General features: G+C 35.6%; 1 protein-coding gene and 1 long non-coding RNA gene across 2 annotated transcripts in view; one reads left to right on the top strand and one right to left on the bottom strand.

Annotated features, from left to right (window-relative positions):
- GPC5 (glypican 5) overlaps nt 1-14,692 on the bottom strand; it is a 1,536,710-nt gene that overhangs the window by 531,325 nt on the left and 990,693 nt on the right. The gene's annotated exons all lie outside the window — the stretch shown is intronic.
- Nucleotides 811-13,339, top strand: LOC104681179. Its single transcript, XR_750540.2, has 3 exons — nt 811-980; nt 11,239-11,289; nt 13,143-13,339. It is a non-coding gene; the product is annotated as an uncharacterized LOC104681179 (long non-coding RNA).

Below are 14,692 nucleotides of genomic sequence, written 5' to 3'. Positions count from 1 at the left end.
TTCTTTCTTTTTTTTTTTTTTTTTGAGACGGAGTCTCGCTCTGTCGCCCAGGCTGGAGTGCAGTGGCGCGATCTCGGCTCACTGCAAGCTCCGCCTCCCGGGTTCACGCCATTCTCCTGCCTCAGCCTTCCGAGTAGCTGGGACTACAGGCGCCCGCCACGTCGCCCGGCTAGTTTTTTGTATTTTTAGTAGAGACGGGGTTTCACCATGTTAGCCAGGATCGTCTCGATCTCCTGACCTCGTGATCCGCCCGTCTCGGCCTCCCAAAGTGCTGGGATTACAGGCTTGAGCCACCGCGCCCGGCCTAGATACACATCTTCTCCAACATTGTTATTCTAGACTTCATATTCTTGACAATGCGATGGGTGGAAAATGGCATCATGTGACTATGTTTATTAGAATCTTCATGATCAATACTGTTAATGCCTATCATATGTTTACTGATCACATGCATTTTTATTTTTGTGAAATATCTACTTAAGTCTTTCGGCAGTTTTCCATTGAATTATTGGCATTTTCTTATTCATTTTTAAGAGTTCTTTATGTGTCCTTGACACTAATACTTTGCTAATTGTGTACAATTATCCAAGTTTGTAACCTAGCTTCTTGCTTAGTTTATGGTAGCATTTTAAGAATTCTCTTACTATAATTAAACGCATTTCCTGTTATAACCAACATTTTTATGAATAACACGTATTACTTGCATCTAATAGATATTTATATTTTTAGCCATGTTTTTTGACATTTGTACATAAATAATTTTTGGTGTCAATATATGAGTTATTCAATTTTTTTTCACACGTTTTTCAGGTTCATTTGTGGAATAGCCCTTTCTCTGTCGCACTGATATGGCATGCCAATTTTGTCATATAACAAAGTTCCACACAAGCATGGTTCTGTTTCTCAGCATTCTGACTGTTTCTGCACCTATGCCACCCTGAGTAACAAAAGCTCAAGAGTGAAGTCATCTGGTTTAACAGGTATCTCATCACTTCTCTTCTTCTGAGCATCTTGTATGTTCTTTGTTCTTTACTCTTCCACAAAAATCTTAAAATCACATTCTTGAGTTTTATAAATAATTACTTTGGAACTTTGATTGTAACAACGCTGATCAACTTAGAAAGAATCACTATTTCACACTATTGTCATCTTGCCCATGAACATGATATGTCCTAATTGGTTCCTCTAATTCGTATCATTTTCTCTGTATTTTTTACATCATATATTTATTCTTAGATACTTGATATTCTCTTATACAATTTTAAGTTATATATTATCTTTAATTAAACTTTCTAGTTTGCTGCCTTTGTATAGAAATGCAACTGAAATTTCGATAGTAATTTTCTTTTTGCATCTATTTTTATCTACAATCTTGTTAAACACTTGTATAATATCAAATAATTTGTAGGTGGATTCTTTTGTGTATTTTATGTAAATAACATCAAACGGAAAAATAACCATTTTTTCCTAAATTACAATCCTTATTTTCTTCTAATCTTTATTTTGGTATTGCCTGAGGTAGGGTCTCGAAAACAATGTTGAATAGAAATGTTCATTGTGGACTTCATAACCTTGTTTTTGTCTTTAAACATATTGCTTCCAATATTTTAACATTAAATATAATTTTATTTCATACTTTTAATAAATATGCATTAAGGAAGTAGAAATCAGTTGCTGATAAATTGTGTTATTTCAAAAAATGTATCAATTTTACCTAATTTTTAAAAATTATATAGTTGTTACTATTCCCACACTATTACTAAAATCTCTACTTTGCATGTAGTATCTTTTCATTTGTACATTTGTTATTTTTTGTCTTTTCCTGATAATCTGAATAGAAAAATGTCTATTTTCTTAGGGTTTTAAAAAATATTTTAAAATAATATTTAAAATAAGTGATATGTTATTGAAATAGAAAATAGAAACTGATTTGAAAATATTAACCAAGTACAAAAATGTTTTTCATTGTGGATGCTTGTGCAGCAAAGCTTCTGAAGACTTGTAGGCTTGAGAACAGTGGTTGTATAACTTTATATTGAAATAGTCTTTTTGTATACAATTTTAACTTCTGTTATTCTCATCAAAACTTTAAAGTCATTATACCATTGCCTTGTTTCCAGTGTTTGTGTTGAGAAATTTGATATCTATATAATTTTTATTCCTTTATGTGTGACTTATTGTCTCTCTAAACTTTTTGAATTGTCTTGGTCTTTTAAAAACTAATTTTTGGAAATTGACGATTTATAACATATACTTACGGGGTAAAAAAAGTGATGTGATGATTTATATGTACAATGTGTAATAAAATTAAGCTAATTAATACACTTACCTCAAATACATCAATTGTGTGGTAAGAACACTTGCAATTTACTCTTAGCAATTTTGAAATTACAGTACATTATTTTCACCTATATTCACCATGCTATGCAATAGATCTGAGCAAACAAGAACTTCCTTCTGTCTGAGATTTTGGGCCATTTGACCATAATCTCTCTATTCTCCCCAGCTTCCAATCTCTGTAACTATCTTTGTGCTGCTTCTGAGTTCAGTTGTTTTAGATTCCACACATAAAGGAGAACATGTATTTCCCTTTCTGTGCCTGGCGTATTTTACTTAGCATAATTCATTTATTTCTCTATTGACTAATTGTTCTGGTAAGGACTTTCAATATTATGTTGAATAGGAGTGGTGAAAGTGGACATCCTCGTCTTTTTCCAGAACTTAAAGGAAAGCCTTCCAATTTTTTACCATTGAGTACAGTGTTAGCTGTGGACTTCTCATATATGGCCTTAAATGTGTTAAGGTACATTCTTTCTATACTATATTTGTGAGAGTTTTTTATCATGAAAAAATGTTGAATTTTGTCAAGTGCTTTTTTTCTGCATCTAGTAAGATAATGAGATGGTTTTTGTCTTTCATTCTGTTAATGTGATGTATCACAGTTACTGATTTACTTATGTTGAAGCCTCCTGTGTCTCGGGAGAAACACCACTTGATCATGATGGATGATCCCTTTAATGTGTTGATAAATTCAGTTTGCTAGAATATAATGGAGGATTTTCATGTCTATGTTCATCAAGGATATTGACCTGTAGTTTTATCTTCTTGTAATGTCCTTGTCTGACTTTGGTATCAGGGTAATGCTGACTTGATAAATGAGCTAAAGAAGAGTCCCTCCTCTTCAATTTTTGGGAAGACTTTGAGAAGAATTAGTATTAATTCTTTAAAAAACCGGTAGAATTCAACCATGAGCCATCAGGTCTTGGATTTTTCTTTGATGGGAAAATTTTTATTACTGATTCAATCTCCTTACTTGTTACTGGCCATTTCAGATTTTTTATTTCTGCACAATTCAATCTTGGTAGGTTGCATATGCCTAGAATATATTCGTTTCTTCTAGGTTATCCAATTTGTTGCTATATAATTATTTGTAATAGTTGCTTATAATTCTATTATGTGATATCAGTTCTAATGTCTCTGTTTTCACCTCTGATTTTATTTGAGTCTTCTTTTTTCTAGTTATTACAGCTAAATGTTTGTTCATTTTGCTTGCGTTTAAAAAAAAATAAAACTGGCTGGGAGTGGTGGCTAACACCTGTAATCCCAACACTTTGGGAGGCCAAGGTGGGTGGATCACCTGAGGTTGGGAGTTCAAGACCAGCCTGACCAACATGGAGAAATCCTTTCTCTACTAAAAATATAAAAAATGAGCCGGCCGTCAGGGCGCATGCCTGTAATCCTGGCTACTGGGGAGGCCGAGGTAGCAAAATCGCTTGAACCTGGGAGGTGGCGGTTGCAGGGAGCTGAGATCATGCCATTGCACTTCAGCCTGGGCAACAAGAGTGAAACTCTGTCTCAAAATAAATAAATAAATAAAATGAAAATTTTAAAAAAGACACTTAGTTTTATTAATCTTTTGTATTGTTTTGCTAGTCTGTTTCATTTACTTCGATTCCAATCTTCATTATTTCCTTCCTCCTCCTATCTTTGTATTTAGTTTTTTTTCCTCTACCTCCTTGACAAATAAGATTAAGTTGTTTGAAATCTGTTTTTTTAGGTAAACATGTATCATTATAAACTTTCCTCTTAGAACTTCTTTTGCTGTATTCCATAAGTTTTGGCACGTTGCATTTCCATTTTTGTTTGTCTCAAGATATATTTTTTTAATTTTGACCCATTAGTTGTTCGGGAACATGTTTAATTTATATGTATTTGTGAATTTTCTGAAATTCCTCATTGATTTCTAATTTCATAGAATTGTGGGTCAGAAAAGGTACTTGATATAATTTCAAATTTCTTGAGAAAATTCAGACTTTTGTCCTAATAGGTGATCTATCCTGGAAAATGTTCTCCGTGTGCTCAAGAATATTGTGTATGCTGTTGCTAATGGATGGAATGTTCTGTATACGTCTGTTAGGTCCGTTTGATCTAATGTGTTTTCTTATTAATTTTCTGTTTGAATAATCAGTCCATTGTTAAAAGTGATATATTAAAGTCCCTTACTATTATTGTATGGCAATCTCTTTCTCTCGAGATCATTTCATATTTGTTTTACATTTTTAGGTGCTCCAATGTTGAGTATATGTGTACTTACTATTGTTACATCCTGTTGATAAATTGACCCCTTTATCATAATATAATGTTCTTATGTGTCTCCTATTTCAGTTTTCGAGCTTTTTTGTTTTCATTTGTATGGCATATCTTTTTCCCTCCCTTCATTTTCAGTCTATGTGTGTCCTAAAATACAGGTGAGGCTCTTACAGGTAGCAAATAATTGGGGCTTGTTTATCCTTTCAGTTACTCTTTTTTGGAGGATTTAATGCATTTATATTCGAGGTAATTATTGGTAGGCAAGGACTTACTACCACCATTTTGTTAACTGTTCTCTGGTTGTTTTGTAGATACTTTGTTTCTGCCTCTTATGCTGTCTTCCTTTATGTATTGATACTTTTTTTAAACAAGTGGTATGCTTTGACAGTTCCAATTTTGTGTCCTACTAATAATTTTTGCTTTGTATTTCTCATGAGGTTTACATATATCAATAACCTATTTCAAACTGATAACTTGCATACAACTCCACACTTTTGCTCCTCCCACACACATTTTACATTGTTGAGGTCAGAATTTACATCATTTTGTAATGTATGTCCTTGACAATTTATTTCAGCTCTAGTTTTAACCGTTTTTTTTTTTTTTTTTGTTTTGTTTTTTTCCCCAACTTCTTGAGATAATTCAAACTTTTGTCCTAATAGGTGATCTATACCTAATAGGTATTCTCACTCTATTGCCCAGGCTGGGGTGCAGTGGCATGATCTCGGCTTACTGTGGCAAGCTCCGCCTCCCAGGTTCACACCATTCTGCTGCCTCAGTCTCCCAAGTAGCTGGGACTATAGACACTCGCCACCATGCCCAGCTAAGTTTTTGTATTTTTAGTAGAGGTGGAGCTTCACCGTGTTAGTCAGGATGGTCTCGATTCTCCTGACCTCATGATCTGCCTGCCTCGGCCTCCCAAAGTGCTGAGCTACCGTGCCTGGCCTAACAGTTTTGTCTTTTAATTCTTGTCCCAGGGATAAAGTTACATGTGATCATTACGGTACTGGAGTATTCTGAATATATGGCTCCGCTTTACTTCAACCACTGAGTTTTGTACTTTCATATCTATCATTATTAATTTGTGACTTTTTTGTTTTGGCTTAAAGAAGTCCTTTTAGCAATTCTTACAAGACTGGTGTAATGGTTATGACATCCCTTCATTTTGACAAAATGACAAACTTTCAGTTTGAAAATGACAAACTTTCATTTGTCTGGGAAAGTTTATATTTCCTCCTCATTCCTAAAAGACCAGTTTTCTGATTAAAGTATTTTTGGTTAGAAGCTTGTATTTCTTTAGCACTTTAAATATGTCATCCCACTCTTTCCTAACCTGCAGTGTTTCTCCTGAGAAATCTGCTGATAGTGACACTTCTTTGTATGTGACGAGTTTCTTACCTTTTGCTGCTCCAGAATTTTTTGTCTTTGGTTTTTGGTAGTTTATTACATGTCTTGATTAACTCCTCTTTCAGTTGTATTTGAGTGGAGACTTCTGTGCTTCCTACACCTGGATGTTGGCATCTATTCACAGAATATGGAAGTTTTTTGTTAAGCCCTTATTTATTTACACATGCTCTACGACCCTTGTTATCTTTATTCGCCTTCTGCAGCTTCCATTTTGTAAAAGCTTGGTCTCTTCATGGTGTCCCATAATTTCTGCAGGTTTTTGTTACATTTTTTTCTTTCTTTTGTCTTTTAGCTCCTTTGATTGGATAATTGTAAATTTTGTTTTCCAGCTTACTGCTCTTTTCTACTGCTTAATCACATCTTCCGTTTAATCTTTCTGTTTCTCTTCTTTTTTTTTTTTCTGGAGACGGAGTCTCGCTCTGTCGCCCAGGCTGGAGTGCAGTGGCCGGATCTCAGCTCACTGCAAGCTCCGCCTCCCGGGTTTAGGCCATTCTCCTGCCTCAGCCTCCCGGGTAGCTGGGACTACAGGCGCCCGCCACCGCACCAGGCTAATTTTTTGTATTTTTAGTAGAGACTGGGTTTCACAGTGTTAGCCAGGATGGTCTCGATCTCCTGACCTCATGATCCGCCCACCTCGGCCTCCCAAAGTGCTGGGATTACAGGCTTGAGCCACCGCGCCCGGCTAATCTTTCTGGTTTTCATTTCAATCATTGTATTCCTCACCTCTAGAATTTCTATTTTTTAATTTTTTTTTCTATTTTGTTGTAAAACTCACTTTGTGAGTTGTGTTCCAAATTTTACTCGATCTCCTGACCTCATGATCCGCCCACCTCGGCCTCCCAAAGTGCTGGGATTACAGGCGTGAGCCACCGCGCCCGGCTAATCTTTCTGGTTTTCATTTCAATCATTGTATTCCTCACCTCTAGAATTTCTATTTTTTAATTTTTTTTCTATTTTGTTGTAAAACTCACTTTGTGAGTTGTGTTCCAAATTTTACATAATTTTTTAATCCATATATTCTTACCGTTTACTGAACTTCTTTAGGAAGTTTATTTGGAATTGCCAGTCATTGCAGAGATCTCCACTCCTTTAGGATCTCCACTCCCATTATTGGAGCTTTATTAGTTTCCCTTGGAGTGTAACGATTCCCTAATTCTTCATAATCCTTGTGTGCTTGCATTGCTGTCTGTGCATTTGAGGAGACAGCCTCCTCTTCTGATCTTTTTAAATGTTACCTAGCAGGAATAGACCCTCGCTATTTAGGCCAGCCCATGACTCTGGAAAGGTCAGTTGGTGACAGTCCCAGTCAGGCAGATCTTGTTATAGTGTTTTATAATTCATGGGGTCACTGACTTTGCTCTGATGTCAGGCAGGGCTGCTAGCTGAGTTCTGCCATCCAGCAGAATCGCTGGCAAGGTTCTGCTGTCAGGAATAGCTGCTGGCTGGATAATGCTTTCCCTTCTATTCAGGCTAGGAGGTGGATGTATTTCCTGGCCAGGAAATTCTACTGTATGGGATCTGCAGTGGAGCAGGGCTAAAGGCTGTGCTCTGAGATTAGTCAGTCACTGCTTGGAACAGGCAGGACCAGAGGCTATGCTCCTTGGAAATACATGACTGAGGACTGCCTCCCATTCAGGTGGAGGCCTGTGGTGAGCTTTTGGCTGAGTGTCCGTTTGATCTCTTAGGTCAAGCAGGTCTAGCCTCTCTACTTCTCCAAAATGTATGGGGGTGGGAGTGTCCCTGCCTGGGCAGGGTCATTAGGTCATGCTCTGAGGTGAAGCACGGAGATTAGCTATCTAGAGACTCGAAGCAAAATGAACTTCTTACCTTACTTATGAAGGCAATCAGCTCAGTTTTAAAGAGTGGTTATAAAGTCAGCTGGTATCACTGATGGAGCTGTCAAGAACACAAAAATACCAGCGAGATCTGTAGGCTGGTCACTATGAGCTCTGCCTCCTTTGTTTCTATCTGACCCCAGGCCGTTTATGCCTTTAACCCCACTGTTCCCCATGAGTTGAGACTGAAGTGGGCTTTCTGGGAAGTGTCTCAGAGTGCTAGGGAAGATTGGATGCCTCCAGTTTTCTTCCCTCACTGTAGAAACTATGTGCCCAGGGAAATCCTCTGTCTGGCATTGTGCTGACTGACTTCAGGAGGGATGAAGGACAGCATCATAGTGAGATCATTCCTACTCATCTAATTTGTTTTCCTTCAGTTCCACAAATGACGTAGGTGTCTCAAGACAGTTGCCAAGTATTGAGGTTTTCAAAAAGATGTGTGGTCTGTAGATAGTTGCTAGTTCTACTTTCTGTGGGTGTTGGGTGGCACGAGGGGTTGGGGGCAGTTGGTAGAGATTGCAGCCGGAGACTTCCTATTCTTCTATTTTGCTGATGTCATCTTCATCTCTTTGTCTTTTAAATGCTACTACTATGTGTGGGTTTTTAGTTATTTTTTCTCTTTCACACATTAGAAAGTATACTTTATACTCTATATTTTGAAGTATACTTTATACTACATACATTCAGTCTGCCTTTTATATTTTTAAATGCCAGAACAGTCATTATGATTACTTTTCACACAGTTCTTCTTCACAATTTTACTTCTCTTTCTGTGATCTTTTGAAATATTTCTTTGGTCTTGGTTTTTGATTTGCTTATTTTATTATATATATATTACTATGATACTCTGAATTTATTTTCTTGAATGTTTCATGGATAATTGTTCTTGGTAATTCCTCATGTACTTTTATTTAATATTACCAACACTTTTCTCTTGATATATTATGCTGTTGTGTTTTTATTATGCTAATTTAAAAGTGCTGGTCCATCTGTTCTTAGTTTTGTTTCTGAGGAAATCAGTAATCCAGCATATTGCTTTTCTTTTGAAATCAATGATGTTCTCTTCAAATGTCTCATGATTTTGAGCTGTTTACTCATATTCTCATATTATATACTCAGTCAGCTAACATAAGAAAAAAGACCAAACTTCAGTCTTTGGGAAGAAAAATGCATTTAGTGGATAGTTGTTGCAATCAAAAGTTTGACTATGGAAAACTTTCAAGACTTACCCCTCTTTCTGCCCCACATTGTTGCAAGCTGTTAAGAGAGCCTGATGCTTTCTCCTCTGGTGCCAGCAAGAGGTTAAAAACCACATAAGACCCTGCCTGCAGTTGTGAAGCTCACTTTGACCACTCCCCCAAACCACCATAAAAATTCCAATCCAGTCTTTTTCCTTTTGTCAGTCATTTTTGGACCAAATTAGGAAGGCTGTCCTGCTCTCCCACAAAGCCTCATTCAGTAATAAGCCTGTTTACATAATTTTGGTGCATGTATAACATCATCAGTCTTCCCATCTGAACAAAATTTTGGGTGAAGCCCTTCTAATTCTGCAGGGTGGCCACTAAACAGTGATAGACGATGATATGGTTTAACTGTGTCCCCGCCCAAATCTCATCTTGACTTGCAATTCCCATAATCCCTGCATGTCATGGGAGGGACTCGATGGGAGGTAACTGAATCATGGGGGTGGTTACACCAATGCTGTTCTCATGATAGTGAGTTCTCAGGAGAGCTGATGGTTTTATAAATATACCCTTTATAAAGGGTTCCTCCCCTTTACTCAGCATGTCTTCTTCCTCCTGCCATGTGAGTAAGGGTGTGTTTTCTTCCCCTTCTGCCATGATTATAGGTTTCCCGAGGCTTTCCCAGTTATGTGGAACTGTGAGTCAATTAAACCTCTCTTCTTTATAGATTACCCACTCTCAGGTATTTCTAGAAACCCTAGAAGAATATTCTTCTTGGATCCTAACCTCCCCACCCTCCAAATGTTGAGGTTTGAAGCAGGCTAGGCAAACAACTATTAAAAATTATTCCTCAATTATCTATTATCTCAGTTCCCAAAACACAGGCTTCCACCATTTGTCCCAAAATAATGAAAGAGAGAAGACAAATAGATTAGAGAAGATAGGAATGGATAGTAAGATATGCCCTGAAAACTTTTTGATATGGAAGGAAATCAAATGTTTCAAATTACTTTTATAAACAATATGTTTGAGCAGAATATAAAATCCTACATTTTATTTATATTAATGATGAAGATTATGCTGATCAGTTCAAATGTTGGAACTGTGATTTTGAAACTACTACTGATATTTTATTGAAATGTGGTTAGAGTTAGAAAAAATTACTGAAAATTTAATTTTGTAAAAATTATACTAAGATCTGTCCATCTTAAAAACAGAAGGCATTATGATAAATCAAGATAATTATATTACTGTGTTTCAATACATTTATGATTCATATCTAAATAGCTTAGCTTTGCCTAGTTTGTCAAAAGCAGAATTTGAGAACTCACATAGTGGAATAAGTAGCTGTAAGAAAAATAAAATAGTAATATACCATAAAGTGATTTCAGTTCCGTTTCAGAGGAAGGGAAAATAAAAGGAGCAGTTTAAGGACAAAAATATTAGCACAACTACAAAATCAAACTGAAAGCATTATACACTTTTTCATAATATAGGGCAATTGAACCTCACTTGCTCTTCCAAATTCTATGACTAACTTGCAATTTCCTGCTCTACTGGCCTCCTGGGATGAAGGCACAGACATATTGATCTAACTGACGGTGAAGTATCACTTTGCAGTAAGTGTCTAAGTGGTGTGGCAACAGCCAGTGCTTTCTGATAGCTACAAAGGAGGACACTACCAGATCTATCTTGTTATTAATAAGATAAATGTTGTTTCTCTGTAAATGCAAAAGAAAACAAATTATTGTTGCAAACTTCACATCTCACTATGGTATAGTTTCACGTATTACCTATTTAAATTATTTTAATTGAAATGATAAATATACAAATATCTTACCTTGTAGATGATGAGGCAAAATATAATTTACGGAATAATGTCCTAATAAATGAAAGGGAAGTGCAGTGCTTGGAGATACTTGTACATAAGCATGATAAGATAATATTTATAGATCTAAATAAATACCCTGAAGAGAACTCTGAATCTCTGACCAAAGCTAAAGTAATACAAAGTGGTTATATGTTTTTGGATTGGTTAGGAATTAAAACATTATCCTAAAAACAATGAGAATTAATGAAAGTGTTTTAATCCAGAGGCTGGAATTAAAATATTCATATTTTTCAAAGAATCATTTATGATTGTCTTAGACTATTTGGGCTACTATAACAAAATACCTTAAATCTGGTAATTTAAAAAAATAGCAGAAATTTATTTCTCACAGTTCTGGAGGCTGGAAAGTGCAAGACCAAGACATGAACAGATTCATTATCTGGTAAGAGCCTGTTCCTCATAGACAGTAACTTATATGTGTCTTCACATGCAACAAGAGGTGCACAAGCCTTCTCAGTTCTTTTTGATAAGGACAGTAATCTCATTCATGAGGGCAGAGGACTCATGACTCAAACACCTCCCAAAGACCCCACATTCTTAATCCCACTTCTCAAAGGAAGACATCCCATTACTGGGGATATACCCAAAAGATTATGAGTCATGCTGCCATAAAGACATATGCACACGTATGTTTATTGCAGCACTATTCACAATAACAAAGATTTGGAATCAACCCAAATGTCCATCAGTGACAGACTGGATTAAGAAAATGTGACACATATACACCATGGAATACTATGCAGCCATAAAAAAGGATGAGTTCGTGTCCTTTGTAGGGACATGGATGTAGCTGGAAACCATCATTCTCAGCAAACTATCGCAAGAACAGAAAACCAAATACCGCATGTTCTCACTCATAGGTGGGAACTGAACAATGAGATCACTTGGACACAGGAAGGGGAACATTACACACCTGGTCCTATTGTGGGGAGGGGGGAGGGGGAGGGATAGCATTAGGAGATATATCTAATGTAAATGACGAGTTAATGGGTGCAGCACACCAACATGGCACATGTATACATATGTAACAAACCTGCACGTTGTGCACATGTACCCTAGAACTTAAAGTATACTAAAAAAATTTAAAAAAAAGAGAATGTGGACATACTTTTATTCAAACTTTCCTGAAATTAAAATAAAAATCATTATTTTCATCATGTTGCCAGCAAAGATTGCTTAAAATATGTCTATTATTACCAAATTTTTTAATAATGAAGATGGACTGTAGTAAGCAAATGCAATTTTGAAACCATGTGTTAAAGATAACTCCTTTGCTGCTTTAGTGCTTTATGAGAAAATAACATTCATTAGATAGCATTTTTGATTTTACAGCCAACTGGCCTATCCGATGACACTAAATGCTATATAGTACAAAATAGAAGGAGGAAAATGTTTTCATTATTTTATGCATAAAAGCCAGATTGGGGTTTTATACCTATTGGGTCTGAAAGCCAAATATTTAGGCTTTTTTTTTAAAGCTACAGCAGTGGTTTATTTTATAATCAACACAACCGTTTGTCTGATTTTGTATTTTATATCTTAACAGTTTGAAGGTCAGCCCTTTCAAAAATCAAAGAAAAGGCAATTAAAATGACATTGCTTAAAATATTAGGTGAATGTTTCCAAGGAAAAAATTGTTAAAGTACTTGAAAATTCAAGACTATTTTTCACGTTGTAACTATTTTCAAATGTATTTAGGTTCAAAGCCAGGAGCAGTGGCACAGCATCTGTTGTTCCAGCTACTCCAGAGGCTGAAGCTGGAAGATCACTTGAGGCCACGAGTTCAACACCAGCCTGGATGACATAGAAAGATTCCCATCTCTTTTTAAACAGGTTCAGTCAGATTTCAGAAACTGGGTGTAGACACTCTAGGAACTGATTGCATTCGCTTGCTTAATGTTCATTTTTGGCTTGGATCATAAACATAGTCTTTGAATGAAGGGTTACTTTCTCCAATTCGACCTGTTTTCATCATTGTATACCATTACTGTTTCCTTGAAAATAAACTACATAATTAACATTTTCATACAACTTAACTATGGAAATGTGTAATATGTAACTATTTCCTGATTGTGACATTAATAATCCGGAATTCCATCTCTACTCAAACATCATCAAATACTAAGGCAGTATTGATTTTGGTAAAATATTTAAACATACATCTTAGTTTGCTATAAAAAGTAAACACTTAGCTAACGTGCTCATTTTCACATATATATATTTTTTTGTTCATAGGTACAGATATCCTGCATATTTTTTGGCCTCATACAAAGAAAGAAATGTTTTTGAAAATTTACGTGTGTGTTTGCATTTATCATAATACATTTAATTCATTGTAAAGACATAGCCAGAAATATAATCAGCTATCTGATCATTATAAAGTGTTGATTAGAAAATAGGTACTTACTTTAAACAGAATTGTTATTAAAATATCTTGCTTTACCTGCCCTTTAATGCCTTTTGAGAATGTCATGATCTGCAGAAACATAGATTTATTGAAATTAATTCTAAAATAGCACAGCATTTGCAGTGGTCTTGGTAATTCTCTAGCTCAGATGTATAAGCTCAGATTTTTGTATATATTCACTGAACATTTTTCGGTGTGTATGAGATCAAAGATTCTTAATCATACTCCAAATTGTATACTGCTAGCTAACTGGGTAGTTATAATACCATTTAGTTCATTTCTTAATGGACAGTTGGAATAAACACAGCAGAAGTATAGTTAATGTTTTAAAGGATGATTCTCCGTATATATTTCTCAATTTTGATGAGATAAGATGAGCCTGTCTTATCCAAAGACTTAATGGCTTCTTAAAGATATCCTTGATTACTCAAACACATAAGGCATTCTTATTGGAAATCTTATTGAAGTAAATATTTATAACTGGAAAACGATTCCCCAAAATTAACACATCACAACATAATAAAACATTTTGCCCTGAGGACAGTCTTTATTACCAGCAAGACAAGCATGAAGAAATACTGGAAAAAGAGAATGCTGTAGTCAAATATCATAACGCATATATTATATATAATACATAATATAAATACATATGATACACACATACAATATATGTATGTACTAGATTCACCTCTATGATCTGTTCTTTGACTACAAATATTTTGAGATGATCTAGCTATAAGCTATCATAAGCTGTCAAGCCATCACTTAATACTAATTTTTTTAAGCAGTTTTAGGTTACAGCAAAAATTGAAAGGTAGAGATTTCCCACATACTTCCTGCCTTCACACATGCGTAGCCTCCCCTCTCCATTATCAACATCACACACTAAGTGCTACTTTTGTTTTAATTGATGAATCTGTATTGACATACATAATTGTGCAAAATCTAGAGTTTATATTAGGGTTCACTGTTGATATTGTACATTCTTTGGGTCTGGACAAATGTATAACAACATGTATCCACAATTAGGGTACTATGGAAAATGATTTCAGTTCCCTATAAATCATCTGTGCTCCATCTTTCATCCCTCCCGCTCCCCAACCTCTGGCAACCACTGATTGTTTGTTACTGTCACAATTCTGCCCTTTGCAGAATGTCGTATTGTGAGAATCACATGGTATATAACCTTTTAAGATTGGCTTATTTTAATAATATACATGTAATGTTCTTTCCATGGCTTGACAGCTTATTTCTCTTCAGTGCTGAGTAATATTCCATTGTAGGACGTACTGCTGTTTATGCATTTACCTACTGAAGGGCAACCTGGTTGCTTCCAGGTTTTGCCAATTATGAATAAAGCTGCTGTAAATATCCATGT

The sequence above is a fragment of the Rhinopithecus roxellana genome, chromosome 18 (assembly GCF_007565055.1).
Source record: "Rhinopithecus roxellana isolate Shanxi Qingling chromosome 18, ASM756505v1, whole genome shotgun sequence".
Lineage (NCBI taxonomy): Eukaryota > Metazoa > Chordata > Mammalia > Primates > Cercopithecidae > Rhinopithecus > Rhinopithecus roxellana.
The sequence above is the reverse complement of the archived record's forward strand: the minus strand, read 5'-3'. Positions and strand labels throughout refer to the sequence as shown.